Genomic DNA, 27016 nt, shown 5'->3' with positions numbered 1-27016 from the left:
CTTGAGAATTGGCTGTTGGGCAGTGTTGAGTGTGTTTACATTCTTATGTGGTGGGCTTAACTGCTTATCTGTATCAATTGGCATGAACTTCCCAAAGTACAGAATTTAGATCCGATTTTCTCCAGATCATGGTATGAAATTGAATGAGCTAAATCTGTATTGCCTTTGATATGGTTTGGGAATAACGTTTACATTAGGCGTGGAAAGTATAGCTGAGGTCGGCTGTCTAGGATTCTAAATTGTAACTTTATATTTAAAGAAAAAATATAGCTTGAATACTTTCAGAAGCATCAAACAGGGCACTTGCTTATGGATCCCGAGAAAACAGCTTCTTGACCTTTAATAATGTCTTAGTCCTATTGTTTATCCTCTGACAAATGCATTTGGACTTGTCAGTGGGGAATCACAGCCCACAAGTAAATGATGGAAGAATATTTGCATTTATTTGCTTGTTTGACAATAATTCTAAGCGCCCTGGAAGAAAAACAATTGAAAAATTAGGTTAACTCAGGCTGAGCCCAATAAAAATCCGTCCCCTCAGGTTCTCCATAAATGATGTAAGTGCTGAAGACTTAGTTTCTTAGTTTATATATGACCAGAGAAATGCTATCACTCATCTATAATTTTCATGTCCCTGTTGCTGACAATAGATTATTAACCAATTTATGGTGAATGCCTTTGAAATTTCTGGGAAGTTTTCTAGCTTAGATTATCAATTTGTACAACTCCGTAGGACAGTGGAGTTTCTAGAGTGACAGTTTTGGCTAATCTAAGACAGGGCCTAATCTTGGGGTCTTTAAATCGATGAGAAAGTATTGAAGCCAATGAGTGATAGCATATCGAAGTCTGTCATAATTCTGTATAATAAAACCATAGGTCATACATGAGCCCCATTGGACTGGATGTTGAAGATAACTTTGAACAAGAGACCTCTCTCCACTTTTGCACATAGGAGGCAGTACCATTTCATAACCATACACCACAGGCCTCAAGGCACAATTGGTAAGACCAGCAGCCCTTTCTTCTGAAGCTCAAAACTTAGGTTATGCCACAGCTATCCTGGAAATTCCCTGTGACTCCTGAATTTATTTTCTCATTATCATCTGAGTCATTACCTGAGGGCAGAGGTCAACCTAAATTTAATCCTTAAAATATAAATTAGGGTCAAATATATTAATGAAGGACATTATCTTTCTCTTAGCTTGGAGGCGTAGTCAATTGGTCCCCCCACCCCCACAACTAGTTCTCTTGAGATTTTCTTTATCTTCTTTTGCTCTAAACGACAATAGTGGTTGAGAAGCCAGCATGTTAGGTCCATCCTTATTCAGCCTCACCTCTTTCTGTTCCACCTTGACAGGACTCTGCTTCAGTCCTCCCCAGGTGGAAGAGCAGCCTTACTCTGTGCATCTCACTACCCTCATGCCCATTCACAGTCATCCTTTAGGTTGATAGCATCCTTAATTTTACAGTTGAAGAACTTAAAGCCCAGATATTCCAAGTGACTTATTAAGGTTACCAGCTCATTACAGCAAAGCAAAAAAAAAAAACAAAAAACAAGCAAACAAACAAAAAACCCCACAATCCTAGAAATTCTGATTCCTAGTCCACTGGAAAAGAATTTTGATCATCTGTTACCTACTATGTGTGTCGTAAATGGAAATGTCATGCAGCCTCTGAGTCAGAGTTTTCTCATCTTCAAGACTTGGAAAATAATGTCTAAGAATTTTGCAGGTAAATGTCTAAATATGAGATAATACAAATGTACATAACAGTGCTCAATAAAAAATTATTTTTGTTTTACTTCTTAGTGTTATTATGACTGTATTATATCACACCTTCTTTGTAGACTGAAAATTATATGTTCCATTCATACCCCTGACTTCCTACAAGATTTTAGTGTGTTTATTTTAGTTATCTGAAAAATCCGGGGGACAAGATGCTACTGCTTTCCAGAATTGAGGTTACACATAACTTTTTTTTCCTAAAACAGCAGGTTTATATACAGCAGGGAGGTTATATAAATATTATTGTTGCATTTGTACTACATTATGAGGCAACTATGTATTTATATACTGATCATAGAACCTAAGGACTTTGTTTTTTTGGGGGGGTGGAAATCTACCCATTCTACATGTCTGACTAAACTGACATGTTTTCACTTTGCCAAAGAATGTTTCATGAAGTAGATATTGCCATTAGCAAAGGTAATACCTCAGTATTCTCTGGTGAAACTCCACAGTCTACGTGGACTTGAAATGCCTGGAATATTTAAAGTTCTCAAGTGAAAGTTAAGTTTCACAGTGTCCGATGAAGTGGCTTCCTTGTCTTAGAACCACTGTATTCACTTGGATCCTAGGTTTCCAGTCTCTGTAGTGACCAGTCTCATGGGACACTTCTTTTTAGTTTCTTCCTTCTTCCTCTTCCCTGGACTTCCTGACACTGACGTGCCCTCAGGCTTACTACTAGGACTTCTCCTTTCCTTTCTCCCCCTTTCCTTCTCTCCTCACCTACACTGATTTCCTCAGTGAGCACATCACATCTCTTTGTAAGAAATTTGCAGTGCATGCTGCTGACTCATAAGTATACACTTGATTCTTAAACAACAGGGGAGGATAGGGGTTCTGACCCACACACAGTTGAAAATCTGCATATAAATTTTAACTTCCCCCAAACTTAGCTACTAATAGTCTGTTGGTGACTGGACGTCTTACTGATAACATAAATAGTCGATTAACACATATTTTGTATGTTATATGTATTGTATACTGTACTCTTATAATGAAATATCCTAGAGAAAAGAGTTATTAATAAAAGCATAAGGAAGAGAAAATACATTTACAGTTCTCTACTGCATTTATCAAAAAATGTCCACATATTAGTGGACCTGTATCATTCAATCCTGTGTTATTCAAAGGCCAACTGTATATCTCTAGCTCAAAGTGCCCTTTGAACATTAGATATCTAAATTTACCCGCCTACTAAAATGTCCAGCAGATGTCCCAAACTCATTGCATACAAACATGAATTTCAAGTTTCGGAAGGAGAGAGAGAGAAGGAAAACAGGAAAGGAAAGATTCCTGCTTTACATACTGTCTGCTTCATGTCATTTAATGTCAGCTCCACTGTTGATTGTTCCAGCTCCAAGTCCTCAGAATCATTCTGGAATTTTCTTTTTTCTTCATACCTACATCAAGTCATTAGCAAATCCTAGTTCTTCCTTGAAAACATATCCAAAGCCACACCATTGCCAACTTTTTCTTCTGCTGTGCTACCACCCTGGTTCTCATCTGGACTATCACAGCAGCCTCCTGACTGGTCTCTTTGCTTGAAACTTTGTCTCTTTATAGTCTTTTCTAGTCTTTTCTCATAGCAGCCAGAGTAATGTTGTAACACCTCAAGCCAGCTCAAAACCATGTAATTGTTTGCCATTTCTGTCAGGTCAGAAGCCAAAGACCTGTGCTCTTCTGTTACCTTGTAGACATTTTCTTTTACTCTGATTTCTCTTGCTGACTCTACTTCAGCCCCAGTTGCCTGCACTCAGCATACTGCCTGCCCCACATCTTTGCACTTGCTGTTAATTTTGCTTGGAGTGTTTTCCTCAAGTATCTCTTTTTTCCATTGAAGATTCTGCTCAAAGGTTAACTTTTCAAGGGGTGGCTAGCTAGCTCTGCTCTGTCAGTAGAGCAGACTCTTAATCCTAGGGTCATGAGTTCCACCCCCACATTGGATGTGGGTCCTACTTGAACAAACAAACAAACAAACCAAAAAACAAAAACAAAAGCAAAAAAAGTTAACACCTCAATGAGGCATATACTGACTATATAAACTGTGACACTTCTCACAGGACTTGTAATACATCCTAATCTGTTTTATTATTTTTACCATGGTACCGGTCTTCTTCTAATGTACAAATAATTTCCTACTCTGTTATGTTTATTCTTACTTATTTATATTTCTCAACTAAAATGTGATCTCCACAAAGGCAGGTATTTTTGTCTTTGTTCACTGATGAATAAAATTTGTCTATAACTCTTGAGAGAATGAAGGACTGCATATGTTATGTATACTTGTGCTGCCACATTCTCTTGCATTTCTGACTTCTGACAAGAATCACTTGTATTCTCTTGGGAGGACATGTCTACAGGAAAATTTTACCTACAGGCATACAGCTTAATCACCCTGTGTTCTGGTTTGACAATAATAGAGAGCCGATTGTCACGTTCAGTTTTCTCTCTCTCTCTTTTTTTTTTTCTAAGGTATCATCAACTTTACTAAAAGTGTGCTATATAACTCAAAATTAATACAACTACCAAGAAACATAAGGGTAATGCATGCATTCCCTGTTTTGAAAGTGAAAGTAGTTATAGAATCATCAGGCCTTGAAGTTTAATGCCTAAAAAGGATTTCTGAGGGGCGCCTGGGTGGCGCAGTCGGTTGGGCGTCCGACTTCAGCCAGGTCACGATCTCACGGTCCGTGAGTTCGAGCCCCGCGTCAGGCTCTGGGCTGATGGCTCAGAGCCTGGAGCCTGTTTCCGATTCTGTGTCTCCCTCTCTCTCTGCCCCTCCCCCGTTCATGCTCTGTCTCTCTGTGTCCCAAAAATAAATAAACGTTGAAAAAAAAAAAAAAAGGATTTCTGAGATCTAACCTGTTCCCTGAATTCATACTTGAATAGAAAGGTCTAGTTCATCCAAAAGTCATATGTATTACATGCCCATTATATGCCACGCATAGTATTGTGGAAGTACAAAAGTGCGACATTATTTTTGTCTTCAAGAAATCTCAAGTCTTGTAGGTAAGACCGATAAGCAATCATTAATCTCACTGGTGGTGAGATTTCCACTTTAATAAGAAATGCTTGAAGAAACCTTGTTTGACATCCAGCCCTGGAAGTCACTTAGACCCATGGTGCTTCTTCATCACCTAGTTCAGTGGCATAGAATGAAAGGGGATCCAGGCTTTGTAACAAAAAACAGGAGAGGCAACCTACCCATGCCAGTATTTGAAAGGGGGTATCCTCATGATCAACTTCTAGAGCAAAAATTCAGCATGTCTGTTTTCTGTAAGTCTAAAAGATTTTTGTATTCAGTTAGCCCCTTAATTGTATGTTGACAGCCACTTTGTGATATGGGGCAAATCTAATTAAATGTTGCAAATTTGTGTCTAATTTTATAATATTCTTACTGGTTTTATTGGTCCATTGTAATATTTAGATAAAATATGACTGAACATGCCATTTTGAATTGTCAAAGTAGTACAGATTTGAGATGAATCCGGTGTTCACTTCGGTGAATGTGACTTCATTAATGCATGTACATTATTTGCATAAAGCAAAGCATTGTTTACTTAAAATAATTGTAGGGATATGATAAAACTTTCTTACTAAAACTTACTGGAAAATGATCAAGAAGTTGCTTATGTTATTTCTAATCTCTCTTTCTTTTGGGTAAAAAGGTCAAAAACAAGAAACAAATTGTATGTCATACATCTTACATTTTGAGTGATATGGAAACACCTGTTCCCTTAACATCTATCCAAAATAAATCCTGGGCTTCCTGGGTGGCTCAGTCCACTAAGTGTAAGACTCGTGATCTCAGGGTCATGAGTTCAAGCCTCACTTTGGGCTCTGTGCTGGGCATGAAACCTACTTAAAAAAAAAAAAAGAAAAAGAAAGAAGAAAGAAAGAAAGAAAGAAAGAAAGAAGGAAGGAAGGAAGGAAGGAAGGAAGGAAGGAAGGAAGGAAGGAAAAAAAGAAAGAAAGAAAAAGAAAATCCTAACCCTGTCCATGTTCATGGGTTATAAACTTTTTGGTCTCCACAGTTAACTCAGACTAAAAGTCAATCTTGTTGCCAAGGAGAACAGAAGGTGATAAAGCATAACTTGATGATGTAGGCAGCAAGAAATCAGGAATTAAATAGTAAAAACATGATCAACCCAAGCAACTAACTGGCTTCTCCCTCCGAAGGAAAGGTGACTGGAAAGTAGAGGAATGCCCCAGGTCACATTTGGTCTTATTGTTCTCACATTTCTTCCAGAAATGAAACAAGGATCTTTCTTCCTCTTCAGTTTTCTCATTTCTTCCAGTCCCCTGGGAACTGGTTTGTGGCCCTAGTGGTAGAATAATTTCTGTTCTACAACACTGAGTTTCCTTCCACTATTCCTGCAGCTAATTTCTTTAGACTCCAATTCATGCCATTTTCCTAAGTTAGTCAAAAACTAATTATTTGGGAACCATGTTAGGTATAAGAACTAGGCTAAGCTCTCAACTTGGAGTGTGAAATTAGGGCACTAAATTCTCAAAGCAGTTTCACACAAGGCAAGTGGGAACAAGGCCTGGCTCGGGGAGTGGGGTGGGGGGTGGGAGGCTTGTGTAGTAGAAGATTTTCATTGTAAGGTGGTTGACATTAGAGACATAGTCCAGTCCCACAGAATGCAGGCTGTATGGCCGTGGGAAAAGTACTGTCTGAACCTCATTTTTCCTTTTGTAAAATGGGTAAAATCTTGAAGGATAATGCTGATAACATGCACTTGGCACATGCCTAACTTTCAATATGTCTTAGTTTCTGTATTCCTTATGGTAAAGGGAAGACTCACTTTAATGAGTCAGTGAGTGGGTATAGTCACAAGTGTGTCCCTCACTAGAGAAAGGGGAAAAAATATAGTCTATTTGTTTTTAGTTTCATATAATCCTGCTTTTGACTCTTATTTTACAAATTCTTTTTAACATTGAAAACAGTTCACCCTAAGGATTCTTCATACCTTTATGGAATACATTAAACTCTCTCATGGGAAACAATGTGGTATACTAGAAAACGCACACACACACACACATGCTTTCAGGATGACCAGTAATGATACTTAGATTTTTAATCCTAACTCTGCTACATACTGAGAAATTTAAGTTTAGAGTCACTTGGCGTCTCCATGCATCACTTCATTTATAAAATTGTAGAGATATCGTATACTTCACACAGTGATTGTGAGAATTAATGTATAATCAGCACATGATAGCCATGTATTTAAATGCTAGTTTCGACTCCAGCCTTGAATTATCTGGAATAAAAAAAATTCTGCCTCCTTGACAAGGTTGATATGCAGATCATATTAGATACATGAAGCATTTGGAAAAAAGTCTTTATCTAAAGAGTAAGAACTGCCCTGCTAAATATCATGTGATCTTCTAACCTTTTGTTTTTATGTCTTTCAAAGGTAAAGAAACCCTGACTCTTCCTCTTCCTTTTTTTTTTTTAACGTTTATTTATTTTTGAGACAGAGAGAGACAGAGCATGAACGGGGGAGGGGCAGAGAGAGAGGGAGACACAGAATCGGAAGCAGGCTCCAGGCTCTGAGCCATCAGCCCAGAGCCCCACGCGGGGCTCGAACTCACAGACCATGAGATCATGACCTGAGCCGAAGTCGGACGCTTAACCGACTGAGCCACCCAGGTGCCCCTGACTCTTCTTCTTACTTATACTTTTTTCCTAACCCTTGTTTCCCATGCTCTAGTCATTTTATTTGACCTCTTGATTTCACAGCGTAAGAACATTCAGCAGAAACTTGAGAGGAAATAACCTTTAATCTCATAGTTTATGTCAAGAAGCTGATAGGGCTTTAGCAATCAACTTCTTCCATCTGGACTTTGGAGAAGATGCTGAAAGGGAGTTTCCATCCATCCAGACATTATCTCACTTAATAGGGCTATGGACTTGAGCTCCTGTAGACACACAAGTGGGATGAAGCTAGAGTCATTCCAATTGACTGTGGGAACTTTCAAGTTTTACTTCACACAAATACCCTCTCTAGAGAAATTCATACTTAAATTTCTGCCATGTAACTCATCTGAAGACAATTTAGACGTGATAATTACTCTGTCAAATGGATATATGTATTTATATTTATGTTTATTTATTGGATTTTGTTTCTTTTACATAATCGCTTCTTATTTGATTACGGGAAGGTGATCATTGCTTCTAGTTTGTACAGACATTTTATAAAGATGAAAGGTATTTTAGGATATTAGAAATCAAACAAGGGAACCCAAGTGATAAAACAAAATGATGTCTGGGTTGTTCTCATTAATTAATTCAATTAACTAGAGATTAAGCAGGAAAACCTATTGTTTTGATCTTCATTGAGTAAGCCTTTTATAATGTACATTCATGAGTTTCCTTAGGAAGGGTAATGTAGTAGTAATAATTAAATCATCTCATTACAAAACTTGTAATGGCACAGAATTGTGATTCTGAATATTAATACTCATTGTCCAGTAATTTAAATATGTGGGAGATTGAAATGAATGTTTCCTTGTACCTGAGTATATTTTACAATTTGCTTTTTCTTTTTGATATTTTCTTGAAATAAAATCCTAATATTAGTTTGCTTTCTTGAAAAGGAAGAGGTCAAGAGAGATTCCTGTTTTCACTAATTGATTCGAATGTTCTGATTTGAATACTTTGGGTGGATTAAAATATTCAGGTCACATTTTTATGTAAATTATCACTTTCCACTTATCTGAAGCAAAGAAATATTGTTAACTCATGAATTTCTATATTAGATATTGATTTAATTAATAAAATCTGACATCGACTTTCTTATTATCAGGTTGCAACTGAGGCCCTTTATACACTTTAACATAGTTGATGCACAAAATGGCAATTTAGCTCCAAAAGAGAGATGGTTTAGCTGTCTTACACTTTATTTTTAAATTTTATATTCTTGGTTCTCTTAATCCGTTTGAGCTGCTATAACAAAATGCCACAAACTGGCTGTCTTATAAACAGCAGAAATATACTTCTCATAGTTCTGGAGGCTGGGAAGTCTCATATCATGGTGCCAGCAGATTGGATGTGTGGCGTTTGGAGTCTCCTTCTTCACCGATTGCCATCTTCCCGCTTCCTCACATGGTGGAAGAAACTAGGGAACTAGGGGTCTTTTTAAAAGGGCGCTAATCCCATTCATGAAAGCTCTACTCTGATGAGTTTATCACATCCAAAAAGAGGACCTCCTGATATCAGCACCTTTGGGGGTAGGATTTTAACATATGGATTTGGGGGGGGGACACAAATATTCAGACCATAGCATTGATTGTTAAGTAGGAAGCTTTCAGTTGAGATTACCAGTGTTAGTATGAAGTCCCAAAACCACCCTGGAAATGTATCCTTCTTTCCAGTTGTCTCCGCCCCCTTTCCCAGACTACTCCATGTGTGTCATTCGTAGCATCTCTATTCAGTTTGCCTCAAACTAGATTTAGCTTTTTTTCTCAACTACTGAACCTGGGGATCACCCCAAAACTGAAGCACACCTGTTTCTCCACCGTGTTTCTTCATAACCATCCCTGTTGATACTACCTTGGTTCAGGCCTCCAAAATCTGTCTTGTGGTCTGTTGCAAAACTATCCTAACTAGTTCCCCTGTCTCTACCATGATCTCTTTAAAATGAGAATCTGACCATGTCATTCATTACTTAAAACTTCTTATTCTTGTAGGATAAAGTCCAAGCTCCTTAATAGAGCGAGCATATGGGGTTCTAAATGGTCTTGCCCTGCCTATTTATCTTTCACATCTTTCTTTTCTCAAGCTAGATAGAAAAAAAATAATGCCTTAAAGTCTCCCATGTACATCATGCTTCTTGTCTCAATATTTTTGCTAAAACTTCTTCTCTGGAAAAGTCTCCCTATACCTTTTTCCTTAGTCATCTCCTACTTAGATGTTAAGGTTGAGCTCACCCAACATTGCAGGAAGCTTTCCTTGGCATATTTTCCCTGCCTTTCACAGAGGCTATGCCCATTTGTGTTCCTCTGTACTGGCCATTCAGAGACGGTATGCCCCTTTCTCTTCCCCAGTACAGGCACTGTGTACTTACATATAATTTCCGAACTGGATTTTACATCAGTAGTTTCCCTTCACTGTGAAAGCACCTTGTAAGAATTTATTTATCTTTCCATCTCTAGCACCTGGCAGAAGAGAATCTGTGCAGAATAACTCTTGAATAAATTTGCTGACTGAATGAAGAGAAGAATGTTAATGTTCCTAGGAATACTTCAAATGCATTTTGGATCCCCTTTAATCATTGGTTCCATACATATGCTCTAGAAAGGATTTCTGTGTGGATTAGGGCATTGGGTCGGTGGCACCCACTTTCCTCTCCAACTTCAGATTCCCTGATATTCCCCTTACTGGAGATGTAGTTTAAACTGTAAGCAGGTTAAGGGGTGAGAATAGTGGTCTTTGCCCTTACAGGCTGAAGACTTTTAATTACCTGAAACATTGCTTAGAGATATTATAATAAATGTAAACATTTTAAATTTATGGTAAATAGGATTTGTTGTAACTTAAGTAGTGTTTGGTATAATCTTGACTCATTTTTGGAAAGATTATAATAACATTTTATGATGGTAATAATCCATTATAGTCTCACTGAAGTGCTGTCATCCAGGTCAAGGTCATTATCAGCCTACAGGCATTTGTGAGTCATCTTTATGTGTCTAGAACAGTGTTAGGATTTCAAGTGAATAAAATTCCAGGAATAGACCTGAGCATGGCCTGGCAAGTGGATGGTAAGTCTCTTTAAGGGAAGTAAATAGTTGTGTTTAGTAAATAGTTGTGTTCAAGTAAGATGAGCTATAAAATAAATAAGGAGAATGGGCCACTTTAAGGACAGTTTAGTAAGCCTGAAAGACATCTAAGATGTTGTGATGCTGAGTGCCTATGTGGCTCAGTTGGTTAAGCATTTGACTCTTGATCTCAGAGCTGTGAGCCCAAGCCCTGTTAGGCTCTTTGCTGGGCATGAAGACTGCTTAAAAAAATAGATAAGGTAAATGTTGTGACACAATAGCAAAAATGTTTATAATGAGTTATAAGAAAGTTGGAGAGAGATATAGGAGCTAGATGTAATGTACTGGTAGATATATGACAAAATATAGTGAAACGTTAATGGTGAAATCTACTTAGTAAAAATGGGTGCTTACTGTAAAAGACTTTAACTTTTCTCTATGCTTGAAACATTACAGAATAAAATATATGAAAGTTTTCATGTGAATGATATTTTCAGATCTCTGCTAAAGTATATATCAATGAAAAATTAGAAGCAAATGACCTGAATGAATATCTGTGCTGAGAAAAAAAAAATTCGACATATTTATTTTTCTTAGTTTTTATAGTTCCAGAACACTGAAAACGTAAAGGCAAATTGTTTTAACTAAGTTTGATTTGAAAATAAATACTTAATCAGAATAAGGGAGACTAGAGGCCTGGACATATGCTACCTGTATAACTTTGGATAAGTGATTTAGTCTTAAATTCTCTAAACCTCCCTTTCCTTTTCAATAACCTGTGACCAACAATACTACCAACTTTCTGAGTGTCATGAGGACTGTATGTTTTAATGCAGATAAAATGCATAGGAGAAGGCTCAGTACCTGGTAAATATTGGCTAATATTTTTAGGAAGCTGACATTTTCCAAAATAATTATTATACACATAGTTCCCTCTCTAGCCCCTAGCGTTGTGTTTGGTCTGTAGGTTGTTCCCTCTTTAATACTGGCTAATCAGATGAATGTCTCTTTTCTTAAACGAATTGTATTTTTTCCTTAAAGCCTGTTAAGTATCTTGAAGAGCTTGGGAAAGAAGCTCTGAAGCATCATCAAAGATACAGTAGAGGGATAGCAGCCCTCAAGGAAGTCAGAATTAGTGTTAAGTTTTCCACAGAGCACCCTTTGATCCTGCTCATTTAGAGAACAAAATAGACTTCTGTGGCTGTTAGCCTATTAGCGCTCCCTGGGGAGGGAACTTGATCAGGAATGAGACACTGTATAGAAACACAAAGCACAGAGAACAAGGCATCTCCTGAGGTTCAGTGGCTGGCATCTCTGCTGTCATTGATTTCTTCACCTTGAACCATGGGTAGAGTCTGTGTAAATTCAACACAGAGCTCTCCATGTAGTTGTTTATAGCCCCAACTTTTAGACTTTTCATTACAAAAAGCTCATTTTCTCTTTCTGGGCTACATTTAACATTGAGATGATAAATAGCTCCACTGGGGTAGAAGGAGGTTCTAAGATTGTAAATTGTGGTTTAAGTACATGACCTATCATTTCCTGAGCCCAAAGGAAAGTCTCTGGATGATTCCTTTGATTCATTTATACCTTTTTAATAAACATGCAAAATACAATCATGAGCTATCTTTTATGGATTACTTTACAGGTATTCTCTGGCTATGGAATCCTAGACCAGATATATCCATAATAGAGAAATCACCAGACTATGCCAAGGCAAGGGTTTGCCTTGGGAGTCCTTATTTGGCTGCTGGGAACTACAAAGCTAGGGGCTATCTTCTAGGATGAGAAAATGAGAACAGGGCAGATAAACCTACATCATTGTCATGCTCAGTTCCATTCTTGTCACAGGCTGGACTCCTGCTGGGGATAGTATGATTGTTAGGGTGTATTGCCATCTAGGGAATTATGACTACCCCAGTTATGCCAAGCTGATAGTATGTAGTTGGGTTTATACTATTAACAACGTCAAAATGCTTCCTAGCCAATAGATCTAAATGCGCATGGTTTTTCTTCATTGTTTTCTGATTACCTGGCTTTCCTCAAAGACAGAAATGCTGCTTCCTCCATCTCTATATACCCAAAGTTAGTGATTGACATGTAGTGAATATTACATTCAGTTGCGTTACATGAATGAATGAATGGGCTGTTGTGATAATTCAGACATCATTATTTTGCATAAAAATGTTTTGGAATACTGAACTTAGACCTTGTATTATTGTAACCTATTTATATGTTCTAAATGTAACATACATGCCCAGGAAGAAAATCATAATTTTTTTAAATGATAATTACACATTTTTCCTGTACTCATAACTGACCACAGTTAACATTTGGGATACTTCTATACTTTTTTTTCTATACATCACACACACACACTCACACACTTTAGGCAATATAATTTTTTTTAAGTTTTTATTTATTTTGAGAGAGAGAGAATGCAAGTGGGGAAGGGCAGAGAGAGGAAGAGAGATGATCCCAAGCAGGCTCCACACTGCCAGTGTGGAGGCCAATGTGGGACTCAAACTCAGGATTTGTGAGATCATGACCTGAGCTAAAACCAAAGGTCATATGCTTAACCAACTGAGCCACCCAGGCACCCCTAGATAATGTAAATTTTCTAAGGGATCAATGTACCATGATTCATTTTAACCAATGCTCTGTTGACGTATATTTAGGTTGTTTCTAATTTTTTAATATATTTTTCATTGAAAGTGAGTATGATTTTAGTCATATTTTTTGCATATATCAAGGATAGATTTACTAATGTATAATTTCTGGGTATTTTTGGTTGTAAAAAGAGTATTTCTGTGATTTTTGAGTATGTTGAAAAATCAAATTCACTTATGCTGAATATCTTAATACCAGCATTAAAGATTTAAAATTCAATTGTTGCAAACTCAAAATTTAGCATTGAAAGCATCCTAGGAGGAACATTTCTTTTATTATCTTTGAGATGTACACTATGTTTACCCACATGGTTATTACCATCACGTAATTGCAGCTTTAGGGTTTGGTACATATTAAAAGTCTGAGTTCTAATATCCAAAGTGTCTCTTCTGCTTCACTACATCTACATGATATTTATACTGTCTTCTAGGCTTTGAAAATTGCCATAAAGCAGTAGCTATTTGTATATAGTCATGGAACTCTGTTGCTATTCAAAATTTAACAGAAGTGGACTAGTAGACTAATTATCCATATATATGTGGGTGTTTGTGTATATGTGTATATATGTGTGTGCATACATATACATATGTATGTACACATATATATATGTATGTACACACATATATATGTATATATGCACATATATATGTGTGTACATACATATACATAGAAATGGTGAGATAAATAGGCTGAATCTTGGGATTCATTGCTCTGTGTGTATGTGTGTGTGTGTGTGTGCGCGCGTGTGTGTATGAAAGAGACAGACAGAAGAGAAAGGAAGGATAGAGAAATGAGAGGATATGGTTCTACTACTCGTATATCTCTTTTTCCCTTTTATTTTGCAGACACTTCTACTCTAATTTACCTATACCTCTCTTCCCATCTACCCATAGTACTTGAGTTATCCTAGTGTTATCCTGAACTTACCTCTGATCTGTCTTTTTAACATCAGCCCATTTCTTTTCCAGTTCTTTTTGTCCATATTACTGGCCTCAAATGACAGTAAAATATAGGAGTAAAAAAAGGAGTTTTTCTTCTTCCTGTCTTTTGATGACAGGATTGCTTCTCTGTTTTTCTCTTTCAGTACCTTCTCTACCTTCCATTCTCATGGGTTTGTTCCTCATTTCCTTTGCACTGATTCCCAAACCTATGCAACAGACCAACTCAGCAAACCTTGATGTCTTGAGACTCCACAAGGGGCTGATGAACAAGAGAATGCAAGTAGGGCAATGGCGGCTACAAAAGTAATGGGACTTAAGTGGGAAAAGCCATTAGGCTCCACCACAAGATTCTCCAAATGATTCTACTGAACCATGTCCCATGTGCCAGTCCCTTCCTTTTCTCTTTGCTTGTTGGTAGTTCTGATCTCATCCTCCCATTATTGGTTATTATGAGCCAGATCTCTGGGTTTTGACATACTCATTGGTTGAGTTTTCCTTCACGTGGATTTAGTTGGTATAGCCAACCTCTCTCCTCCAGTCTGTCCTATTACATCCCCTCCCCTCTCCCCTCCTCTATCACCATCTTTCATCTTTTGCTGTACATTTCCCAGCAGTTCAAACTCCTGAGGATTAATGCATAGGCAGTATAATACGGGGATCTCATTGTACTGCTTGAGAAGGGAGAATTCCTCCAGGGCTGTATGTCTTGTCAGATCCAACCTGGTATTTTTAAAAACATTCCCTTCACGCAGGAGAAGCTGTAGGCATTCTGTAAAAACTGCCTATACCTCTGGGGTGCCTGGGTGGCTTGATCGGTTAAGTGTCCGACTTTTGGCTCAGGTCATGATCTCGCAGTTAGTGAGTTCGAGCTCTGTGTTGGGTTCTGGGCTGACAGCTGGGAGCCTGGAGTCTGATTCAGATTCTGTGTCTACCTCTCTCTGCCCCTTGCCCCCCTGCTCAAATGTAAATAAACATTAAAAAAATTACCTGCACCTCTGTCTTTGGTACCTCAGATCTTTCTAGGCTACCTTTGCTGCCATTTCAAACCTACTTTGCTATCACTGTATCTCCTTTACTCCCAGGGTCTGAACTCATTTCTTGTCTTCTTGCTTGGATCCTCTGGATAGATGCTTTTATTTGTAATTACATCTTGGTTCTTTATTGCAGGGTCACCATTAAACACTATCTTTAGATTTTCAGCTCTGTATTTCTCAGATATTTCTCAGCTCTCTATCAACCCACTGAGGTCGATCCCTTGACAATGCTTAGAAACAGCTGTGTCTCCCAAAACTCAACCCAGATTAGATACAGAGAGTTCACATAGGTTTCATGACATGGGCTTTATTGTATTGTCTTTTTTTTTTCTTTTCTTTTTTTGCTCCTGTAGTGATAGTTGCATCAAAAATAATTAGCAATGAAGGATCATCATTAAGAACTTAAAATGTGTAATCAGACAAACCTAGATTTGATTATGAGATCTGTGGTACGAGTTTGAGAAACTTTGCATTAACTACTCTGAATTGTAATTTTCCATTGATAAAATGAACATGATAACAACACCAACCTCATAGGCTTATTATGGGCATTCAGGTGCTATAAGCAACGAACTTACTACATTGCCTAGAGGATAAAGAGTGCTAGTAAATTATCATTATCATCTTCATATCTATTGAAATGGGTAAAATTGGGTTTGTAGCAGTAAGTGGAAATTCTAAGGCAAAGGAATCTATGAATGCATTTTCCTGTAAATGCTAAAATCTAGATAAATTGTATTTTCCAGATCCAACTCTTTTATGATGATTCTGGATTTCTCTCATATAAAGTGATATAAGCAATCAAAACACCCAAAACATGAAGAAATGTTTCACATCCTGAAAAAGGAAGCCGTTGCACTTGTACTTCAGATTTTATATTCTACATATTGGGGATATTGGGAGATCTACAAATATGGACTTTATTACCACCACCTGGAATTGTGAGCCTTACCTGTAAAAGACAGATGATAGTCAAAGAGGAATCATAAAGTTTAGGAGAAACTGGGGAATGCTGTGCTAAAAGGAGAAACATATCTATAAAATAAAGCATTAATGTTTACCTCAGGCACAGCATTTTCATTCTGGTTGTCCTCCAAGGTAAAGCTCCCTAATTCTGCCAAATTTCACTTGCATAAGTTTGCATGTTGCAATTTGGCATTTCATGGCATTGGAGTTGGGGATAGCTAATTCTTGTGATCTTCCATTACTCTCCTGATGTTGCCAATAGAAAATTTCCCCTCGTGCTCATTGACCTAAAAATGAAGTGGTGGTAACGAAGTAGTACCTCTCAGGGAATTCTTCACACACACACACACACACACACACACTGTATTTTAATAGGATGCTTACTACATTCAGAATCTGTGTCACAGGCCACTCTCTGTGGCTCTCAACCGCCATGCTCCTGATTATGCTTATTAAAAACACCTGAGAAACAGAAACAGCTAGAGCTATTTTAAGGGACAATTCCCCATGCTGCCCCTTGGTCTTACTATCTTAAACAACTCCTCTGCTTGGAATTACAGAATCTTGGAATCATAAGGGGTTTTAGAGAGCATCAAATTCAGCATTGCCCAAACTGTGTTCTAAAGTAATGCTATTATCCCAAGAGATGGCACTGTGAAGAAAAAAAGCAGGGGGTGAGAGAGGGGGATTCTGTGATCAAACGATTTAGTTAAGCTTTTTTTTTTTATTCTTATAGTCCGATCCCTGTAGCCTTTAGGAACTTTGAATCTCAAAACAAAACAAAACACAAAAAAGAAAAGAAAAAAAAAGAGAAAAGAAAGTAAAAGAAAAAAAAATGCATGAAATGTGTAGCATTTCCCGACTTTCACTACCTGACTTGCTTTAGTATTCTCTGGTACACTATAATCTTTATGCAGAATAGTTTGGGAAATACCATCATGATTCCACAGTGTCTTTACAGACAAAGAAACTGCTTCAAAGGGGTGCCTGGATGGCTCAGTGGTTTAGCATCTTACTTCAACTCAGGTCATGATCTTAGGGTTCCTTAATTCAAGCCGCACATTGGGCTCACTGCTGTCAGCACGGAGCCACTTTGGATACCCTGTCTCCCTCTCCCTCTCCCTCCCCCCTTGCACTCTCTCTCTTTCTCAGAAATAAATAAACATGAAAGAAAGAAAGAAAGAAAGAAAGAAAGAAAGAAAGAAAGAAAGAAAAGAAAAGAAAGAGAAACTATGCCACTGTCAACACAAAAACCTGTCACTCTACTTGAACAAAAGTCAGAGTCCAGTCTGAAAGTATTCAAAACTCACCAGAATTGGCAGGAGCGCATGGGCAGCCCGTCTTCCCGTTTGGTGTCCTAACAGCTGGTACTGGCAGCCCTTTCCAGCTCCTGGCACATTTTCTCTCCCTCCACCCAATGTTACATGCAGCCCCATACAGCTTGTGCTGCCTCCAGAGGTACCTGATGCCAAATTCCCTTTTGTTTCATATTGGAGAGGAGCATCCCAGAACTCCCATTGTTGATCATTAACTGATTTGATAACTGATCGTATTCAACTCTCCACTTGCTCATCGCATTCCAAGTGAACACTAGTAGTGATACACTGATAGTGATGGAGAGTCCTTTCATTTTTTTTAGTGTGTTGTTTTAATTTTTACCTGCAATGATTTTTTACCTACATTGTGTCTTTTCTTATATTTCACAGTAGCCGTATTAAGATTTAGAAATAAGTTTTTTATTTTGTTTTTGATTTCATTTTTGTTTTTGTAATGTATTTCAGTGCAAAGTGGATCTTTACTGTGTGTTGAAGAATCTCAACATGTATAATGTATGGGCGAGACCAGTGACAGTTCAGATTAAGAAGAATTAATGCTTTCTTTATTTCAAATACAACAAGTCATGCACTGTTATGGTTAGAGGGAAAAGTATACATTAAAGTCTCTTTCTGTTCCTCCAGGCCTTGTGGACCTGAGAGAACAAATGACCAAGTTAAAGCTTTGACACTGCACCTCAGGCATCAGGACCCTCTCCTCCAGACTGCAGATGCAGAGGTCTTTCTTCTTCCAGTGCAGGCCCCCAACTCACGAGCTCCATTAAGAGTCAGTCACGGTAGGAGCACCTGGGTGGCTCAGTTGGTTAGGTGTCCAACTCTTGGTTTCAGCTCAGGTCATGATCTTGCTCTGTGAGTTCAAGCCCTGCACTTGGGCTCTGTGCTGGCATCGTGGGGCCTGCTTGGGATTCTCTGACTTCCTCTCTCCGCTCCTCCCCCATTTCACTCAAAATAAATAAATAAATAAATAAATGTTAAGAAAAACAAGAGTCAGTCACGGCAGATTGTGGCAGAAGGGAAGGGCAAAACCCTTCACAGAACACACCTAAGCACACACCCATATACATCCATATTAAACCGACCTCCCAACCCAAGAGAAAAATAAAACCTCAGATAACTGTGACTATTTGAAAACTATGTCAAAGCAAGGATTATTCTTTCTCCTTTTTGGCAGCCAAATGCAATATTAAATCCTCATTCTTTTGTTTGTTTGTTTATTTGTTTGTTTGTTTTGACTCTCTCTTTCTCTTAGCGGGTCCCTCCTTCCATCCCTTCCTTTCTCTGTCATTGTGCTTCTCTCTGTCTCTCTACCTTTATGTCTCCCTACCTCCTTCCTTCAGTATATTTGACTGTCTCCTTATCTCTATTTCTGGTCATCTGTCAGTCTGTGTGTATTTTGTCTTTTTGTCATCTCTGTCTTTCTTTCTCCCTCTTTATTTTTCTCTTCTCTCAACTAACATAGACTTCTTGGGCAGAATTGATTGGGCAGAAGTCATCAGAGTCCCAGCTGTGGGTAAACAATTATGCTAACAAGCAGTCATCATCAGGATTCCACACTGAGGCAAGACCATTTCCTTTGTCCCAGATCAGTTATTTTGATCCTGTTATTTTAGTTTAAACTCATACTCAACCACAGTGATGTCACTGAGATTGGAGAGGGGTATGCCCTGCCCACCCTGGCCTAGAAGATGGCTTCTATACTTGAATTCTTAGAGGTACTCTAATTCTTCAGTTATTGTTTCTATTTCATTATTTGATAAATGGTTCTCAAAATTTTGATACTTGGACTGTGGACTCCCAAGGAACTTTTTGAGGGTCTGTTGAGTGAAAAGTATTTTAAGGGAAAACCAAGATATTACTTGCTTTTTCACTGTATCGATAATTGCACTGGTTTTGCAAAGGCAATGGTAGGTAAACTTGTTGGAATCTGAATTCAAGGTGGTAACACCAAACTGGTGTTAGTAGTCATATATATTTATATTTATTTATATTTTACCATGATGTATGTAAAGAAAATGGTGACAGTTCACCTAACAGTGTCCTTGGTTAAGTAGTATAGATTATTAGTTTTATAACAACTTCTGAATAAATATCCTTTTAATATTCTATGTGATGGCATGTGAAGTGTGCATAAATCACTTAAGCTGCAAACTGAAGTATGTGTTGTCTCAAGCAAAAGGACTTGTGTGATGGGTTGAATTGCAAGCTGAACTAAACCACTTTTTCACTTAACATCATTTTAATGTGAACGTTTGACTTTCAGTCAAACTAGAGTTCTTGAGACTTAGGTATGTGGTATATATTTCTCAAAAATAAGCAAAGCGACCTTGTCACTTCAAGGAAAGCAGTCATTTGTATTTCTCTTTGTTGCCAGTGAACAAATTAGAGCTTTCAAGTGAAAATTAAAATTTTGAAAATCATTTGTATGCCACCCACACTTGACAACTTCCCAGTACTTCAAGAATTTTCTGATGAGATCGGTAGTGATATTAACCAATGTATTTTTTTGGTATTGTGTAATCAAGCTATTAATAATTTGAAAATGTGTATCATTGTGCCATTGGCTTGGGGCTCAGCAGACTGTTCACGTTATAGTTCTAGGACTCACTAGATATCTAAAATGTGACATATAATTTATCTTCAACTTCAGTCTTCCATCCATATAATAGATCTAATATACTCCCTTGTCAGGAAGTTTATGATTCTTAAATGGATATATATGTTAAGATGATAACACATTTAGGAACTCAGTATACGTTATCACTCTTTTCATGAGTATGTATTGTGATAACCACACCTGCTTCATAGGCCTTTTTTGGATATTAAATAATACATTAAATAGAAAGTATCTCAAAGACTGTTAGATTCTTCATTCTCTTTTCTCCTCTTTCTCCACCCTCTCTATCTTCAACCTAAAATTTAAACATACATTCTATAACACAGACCACTCAGGAAAACAGAAACTATACCTGTTGTTTTTAACAAAGAAAAATGTAATCTAAAGATGGTTTACATAGATATTGGGAATTGGGAAGAGGCAAAGGGGGCGCTGATGTGGTACAGAGATGGGGTTACAGAAAGCAGCTGCACCTTTAGGTGTGGGGAATCAAAGGAAGAATCAGGTTATCAGGAGCCTGGGAGAGAGACCAGTAGCTCTGAGGGCCACACTTGGAGGTGGTGCTTTGCAGCCAGTGTTCGAATCTGAGAAGTTCAGCAGAGAGCTGAACGCTACTCTCACTCAAGAACTCTCAGGAGGGGATGCCAGCAGCCCAGTGCTGACACTTCTGAGATGACAGAATGAGCTGGTTCTGGAAGGTCTCGAAAATCTATAGACAGAAACTGATTTCTGCTAACACAGTGAAAGGATGATTGCTGAGACAACACTGAAAGCCAATGAACATGAAGGAATAAGTCCCTTGTCCTCTTTCTCTTCCCCCCAATCTCTCTGCAGTGCTCCCTATTGCAGAACCTAACAGGTAGCCAGCTAGCAAAAGAGAAATGTGGTGTGCAGAGAACCAGCCCCAAAATCTCATTGCAGACTAGAGAAGCTGGTTTGGGAGCTAGAAGATAACAGCTTAAAACCAGACAGAATTCTTACCTGGACTGTAGTGAGAGGGAAATTAGAACAGCCCTCTTTGTTGAAAGTCTTTACCTGAAGTGAACCTATTAGGAGGACTTGAGATGTCAATATTATTTGGTGGACCCAGTGGACTAATTTTCATATCTAGTTTTCGGGAAGAGAGACTCAGTTATGCCATCCAGTACAATTGTAATTACTGTTTTTGCAGAAATAGAAATCCAGGAAGCCGCCAGGAGAATGAAGCAACAGAATGTGTTCTAAAGTGACTAATTTAAAATTGATCACTGTGACATGCCTCCTTAAGCTTGAGACGTTTCACACAATCAGGTTTTCAGTGTTTTCGTTAGTGTGATTTGCATAACCAAGATTTTATTTTACTTTTTTAAAGAGGATTCTATTGTAATGAAACCAACATAGCCATTAAAGGGAGAGAGTTGGGCTGATGAATAAATGCTATTTCATTGTATTCTATGTGATTGCAGTGTAATTTTTTGCAATACATTTGACTTTATGTGTGTGTGCGTGTGAGAGAGAGAGCGAGAGAGAGAGCGAGCTAAGAATAACAACCGTAGAATTGTTAAATTTTTGTAAGAGAGCATACCTGGGAAATTTATGAATGAGGTTTCAATTTCCAAAACTGTCAAGGCTAGAATATGAATATATATATATATATATTATATATATATATATATATATATAATATATATATATTTATGTTTTTCATAGCAATTAAAGTGATTAAGGGCAATGAATAAATATGTTTCAAAATCATATAATGGTTTTATTTTATGCATTCATCTACAGACATTCTAAGAAGAAAAAAACCCTAATATTCAAATCATTTTTCTTTCTGAGACACACTGGCTACAAATTGTTGGCTCTCAGACTTTCTTTCTTTTACATGCTATATATTGATAGTTAGATCATTTATTTTGAAACAGATTGACTGAAAATGCTCCATTTGATGTTGAAATTGTCTTATACCCTAATTATTACTTTCTAATACCTATTTAAAAATATACATTGACTTACAAAAACAAATGTAATTAAATGCATTATCTGAAAACACAGGCAATAGTGTCATCAGGGATGGGTACATCAGATGGGATTGTGGACCTGCAGCCTGGAAATACATACGTGATTTTTTTTTTCAAAATTAGAGCAAAAGCAGCCAGATGGAAAATAACATGAGGAATTTGAAATGAGTGTTGTTGGAAGGAGTTAAGTTTTCTTCTATGTTCCCAAGAGATTTTGTTTCATTTCATTTAGGGAATCTGTTGGAGATGGTTTCAAGATGTAGAACGCTTGTAAGTGAAGTATCCCAAATGAATTTGGAACATCCACATTGAGACTGCTTCATATTCTGGTAAGATTAAATGATTTTTAATGTGTTGACCTTTAGAGAATGCAATGGGAAATGTGTGTGTGTGTGTGTGTGTGTGTGTGTGTGTGTGTGTGTGTGCTGTGTAAATAAAAAATTATGAAGGTTCATAACCCAATGCACAAGTTTGAGATTCAAAAACTATTCTTTATTTGTTTTATTTCGCATCCAGTGATCATTTTCTGGCTCCTCAAGAGGAGTGGGATACAATAAGGAATTCAAATTTGTTATTATCAATCTATCACTACGTATATGTACATTATTTGCATTGGTCAGTGTGCCAGCACAATGGCTCCAGGAGCAGGTAGTATTGCCCTCACAGTACAGATGTGGAAAATGGAAGTACAGGGAAAGTATAACCTTGTCTAAGATCATGTAGCTTAACTGGCACAAGAGTGACTTTTCTCTATGCTCTACCTTTTATGCTGTCATGCTGCCCCTAGCATTTGTGCTAGGTGAGGAGCCAAAGAATTAACATTGGTTGAGGGAAAGACCCTCAAATTATAAAATGTAATTTAAAAGAGAGTCATAATTGCCTTCCCTCAGACAGAAAACCAAAGTGAAGGAATTTCCTTTATATTTTTACAACTCTTGAAAGGAGAAAGATTTCTGTAAGTCATTGACAAGTTACATCGATGAGGATGTTTCAAAGAAATGGTAAGTTTTAGAGAAACTGACATAGGAAAATGTGTGCTATAATCTTCCCATTTGCCTTTGCTGTAAAATGAAACTCTGTAGCAGGCTTCCCGTATATAAATACCTGTCCTGGCTGATGACACAGTTTAATGGAGTGAGTACTAATTCTTTCTGTATAGCTAACTGGTATACAAGTCAAATAACTTGAGTGTCATTTCACTTTTTGTTACTTATATCATGAGGTTGTTGTAAGATTCCATTGAAATAAGAGATAATAAATGGAAAGCAACTACAGTTCTGCCTGGCACAGTGTGTGTGTGTGTGTGTGTGTGTGTGTGTGTGTGTGTGTGTGTGTATTCACTAATAAGAAACTTTATCAAAGACCTTATGATGTATTAGCTATTAAAATATATCATTATTTTGCTTTCCATCTATCCATGAAGATTTGTAATTAAAGAAATGTTTATGTGAAAGATTCTCTCCACTCAACATAACATAAAATTAGGCCTTAGTGTATTTTATTCACGTAGAAGACATTTGTTTGGGGCAGTTGCAGATTGCTGGTTGAAAATTTTTGAATTCTGGTGCATTCATTTTTAATGGCAGAATGCAGTCTCTTTTGTTCTAGATACTCAAAAGATCCAATGGATTAGTTGATCTAACTATCCTACCTGAACATTTTCAAACAAATTTCCTCTAGTGATGGTAAACCAGATAACCGCTGTGTCCCCGTGAGTCAGATTTGCTTGGGTTATTCAATAGTGGCTGACACCTTGGGAGGCTGTAAAGCATTCTCTGGGTGGCCTTCTTGCTTACTGAGTCTTGCTTCTCTAGTGGTAATAATCAGCAGCATTTCTGTGGGAGTAGATACCATGCCTGCAGTTAAAGATTACATTTTAACTCTGTGTTGTGAAATGGAAAAAAAAAAAAAAAAGCCCATTTTCAATGTGACATTCTGAGAAGCTTTCAACCATCCTCAAGTTCCAGTGTGTATTTTCACTTTTTGATGGTGGAGTAAAAGCCTGTAAAAATAAAGTATGCAATGAAGACATGAGGCTAGAATCTCCAGACAAAGGCTCCCCACCCTCCCTGCCACCAGAGAACCATGGGAAGGGAATCTAGGCCAGTCTAAGACTATTTTCCATTAGTCTGCATTTTGAAAACACCTGCAAAATTGTCCATGTCCCTCCTACGCTGCATTACTTCTCCATTCAAGAGTTTTGCATTTGGATAGAAGCTCCTAAACAAACAGTCCCAAATTTCCACTTTACATTCAGCTTTGGATTGAGTTAAAAAGTTATTGTTGTTTTGTAGACATAGCATGTTTGCCACTTAGGGCCTTGTTTTTCTTTGCTTTTTCTCTGAAGTAATCCTGTATTTGCTTCCTGTCTAAGTCTAAGATACTGAGTTACTTATCCTCTCTTAATCTCGGTATTGTCATCATAATGTGAGAATCATAACAGTTACATTACAGACATTTAAGGATTACAATGAATATGTGTAAATCACTTACTACGTGGAACACTGCTGATGATTGTACATGACATCTATAGATGTACATCTGCCAGTAGGTTTGATAACATGTGAATCCCCCGGATATTCATCAGCAACTTTTTGGGATCTTCCAGAATAAGGACAGAACTGATTCAAAGGATTGGGATGATTCACAAAAGGTGGAGATGTTAGAGGAAGTCTTACCTTGAACTTAAAACATTTTATTCAGTAATTATCAGGCCAAGGAAAACAGACTTTACCTTAGGTTTCTTCCTATTACCTGTGTGGTTGTGTGCCTTTATCATAAGCTTTTTCATATTTGCATTTCTAGACTAATAGTTCTCAGGCTTTAAAGTGTTTACAATAGCTTGAAGAGCTTATTAAGTATATAAGGTACAGGATGTGGTTCTCAGGATCTTATTCCATAGGACAGGTTGCGAATGGGTCTAAGAATCCACATTTTATACATGATTATTTAGAATAAGAACAATTCTGGAATATGCCATTAAATGAAACTTATAGTTTTTCTTCCTCAAAGCTGTAAGTTTTACACTATCTAATTCTGGTGTATTATTGTTATAGGTTAAATTGAACAACTTCACTAAATAGCAGTTAAGAGAAATAACTAAGAAACAGATATGCTTCAATAAGGATTCTCTGCATTTATTTGTCAATACAGTAACTTTGCAAAGATTTGGATTCCATGAACATATAAGAAATTGATAGAACAAATATGGGATAAACAAACTGACAAACTGCCTTAGTTAATAACAACTGGGGTTCTGATACTTTATTGAAAACCTTCTAATAACCAGTTGCTTTCATGTGCTATTGGTTTATCAGATCTTAATTCCAGTCTTCCTCAGTAGTCAATATCCCCATTGTAGGGGTGCCTGCATGGCTCAGTTGGTTAAGTGTCTGACTCTTGATTTCGGCTCAGGTCACGATTCTCACAGTTTGTGAGTGTGAGCCCGACATCTGGCTCCATGTTGTCAGCACAGAGCGTGCTTGGGATTCAATCTCTCCCTCTCTCTCTGCCCCTCCTCTGCTTGTGCTCTCACGCTCTCTCTAAAAAATAAGTAAGTAAGCTAGCTAGCTAGCTTAAAAATCCCCATTTGGGGTGGCTGGGTGGCACAGTCGGTTAAACATCTGACCCTTGGTTTTGGCTCAGGTCATGATCTCTCGTTTCATGAGTTTGAGCCCCACATCTGGCTCTGCACTGACAGTGTGGAGCTTGCATGGGGTTCTCTGTGTCTGTGTCTCTTTCTGCTTTCTCTCTCTGTCTCTCTCAAAATGAATAAATAAAACACAAACAAATTTTAAAAATAAAATTAAAAAATCCCCATTCTGCAGATTAAGAAAAATAGATTTATATGAGTTACTGCTCATCAAGTTATGAAGTTAAGAAATGCCAGGCCAGGATTCAGTCTGGGCACCATGTCAGTGTGCAACCAGTACAGCTGCTTTGTAATCCTGGGATAATTCAACTTTGCAATCATGAAAGGTTTTTGTTCTGTGGCAGCCAACAGCATAAGCACATATGGGAACAATCAGCCTGTATTTGTTTTGTTTAAGCTCCTGAACACTGAAATTCACCCTCACCTCCTGAGTTAGACTTTGAAAGACAGAAGTAGAGTAGGCTTATTTCGTCTGCTCCGTAAACTACTCAGAAAGAAATTTTCTGAAAAAAAAAGTTTCAAGTATCTTCTTCAAATTCTTGTTGTTTTTCACCAATGTGCTTGTTTGATTTTCACCAATTCTGCTGAGTGTGTGAGTATCCTTTTGCAGTTAAATTGACTGTGAGAGATTTTTCCCAGTTCAATAGCTGGGCATATCACCTTCCTATGAATGAAGTTTCTAGTCTCCTTTGTATCTAGGTTTGGCTGTGTGTCTCAGTTCTAGCCAGTGTAATAAGAGGTACAATAATGTGGCCACTTCCTAGTCATGTCCTTACAGGATGGATGCACATCTTCTCCTCTTTCTTCCTCTGGTGACTTGGAAAATGAATGTCAGATGGCATGTTCTGCTAAACATCTTGTATCATGCAGAGAAGGACAATATCTGAAGGTGGTAGAACAACAACAAAGAAGGAGCCTGGCTTTTTGCTTAATTTATCGAGCAAAACAGTCCAAGATTGCTTCTCTGCTGAACGTTGTGTGAGAAATAAATAAGCTTTACTTGTTTACCCATTGCCATTGAGCCATTCTACATGGTGAAATATATATCCTAATGAATTGATGCATTCTTCTGTACATGTGTTACCCATTGAATACTTGGCATACTGTGACTCCTCTGGGAGGTCAGTCATAGCCTGAAAAGAAGCACAAGGCCCTAAGTAAAGAACGCTGTGGTAGTTACCTAGATATTGTGTGTCTAGACTTTGAACCATCTCACCTTGCCCATCTCATTTCTAACACTGTTTTCCTGACCACC

The 27016-nt window shown here is 37.7% G+C and overlaps 1 protein-coding gene across 5 annotated transcripts in view; it reads left to right on the top strand.

The window, feature by feature from the left end:
* Positions 1–27016, top strand: part of LINGO2 (leucine rich repeat and Ig domain containing 2) — a 1160577-nt gene that overhangs the window by 196057 nt on the left and 937504 nt on the right. For 4 of the 5 annotated variants that reach the window (XM_045468931.1, XM_045468928.1, XM_045468930.1 and 1 more), the window contains exon 2: positions 22342–22438. The exons of the other annotated variant lie outside the window; for it this stretch is intronic. The gene's annotated coding sequence lies outside the window, so the exon portion shown is untranslated. The remainder of the gene's footprint in view (positions 1–22341; positions 22439–27016) is intronic. 5 annotated transcript variants of the gene reach the window in all.

This window comes from Leopardus geoffroyi, chromosome D4 (assembly GCF_018350155.1).
Source record: "Leopardus geoffroyi isolate Oge1 chromosome D4, O.geoffroyi_Oge1_pat1.0, whole genome shotgun sequence".
Taxonomy (NCBI): Eukaryota; Metazoa; Chordata; class Mammalia; order Carnivora; family Felidae; genus Leopardus; species Leopardus geoffroyi.
The sequence above is the reverse complement of the archived record's forward strand: the minus strand, read 5'-3'. Positions and strand labels throughout refer to the sequence as shown.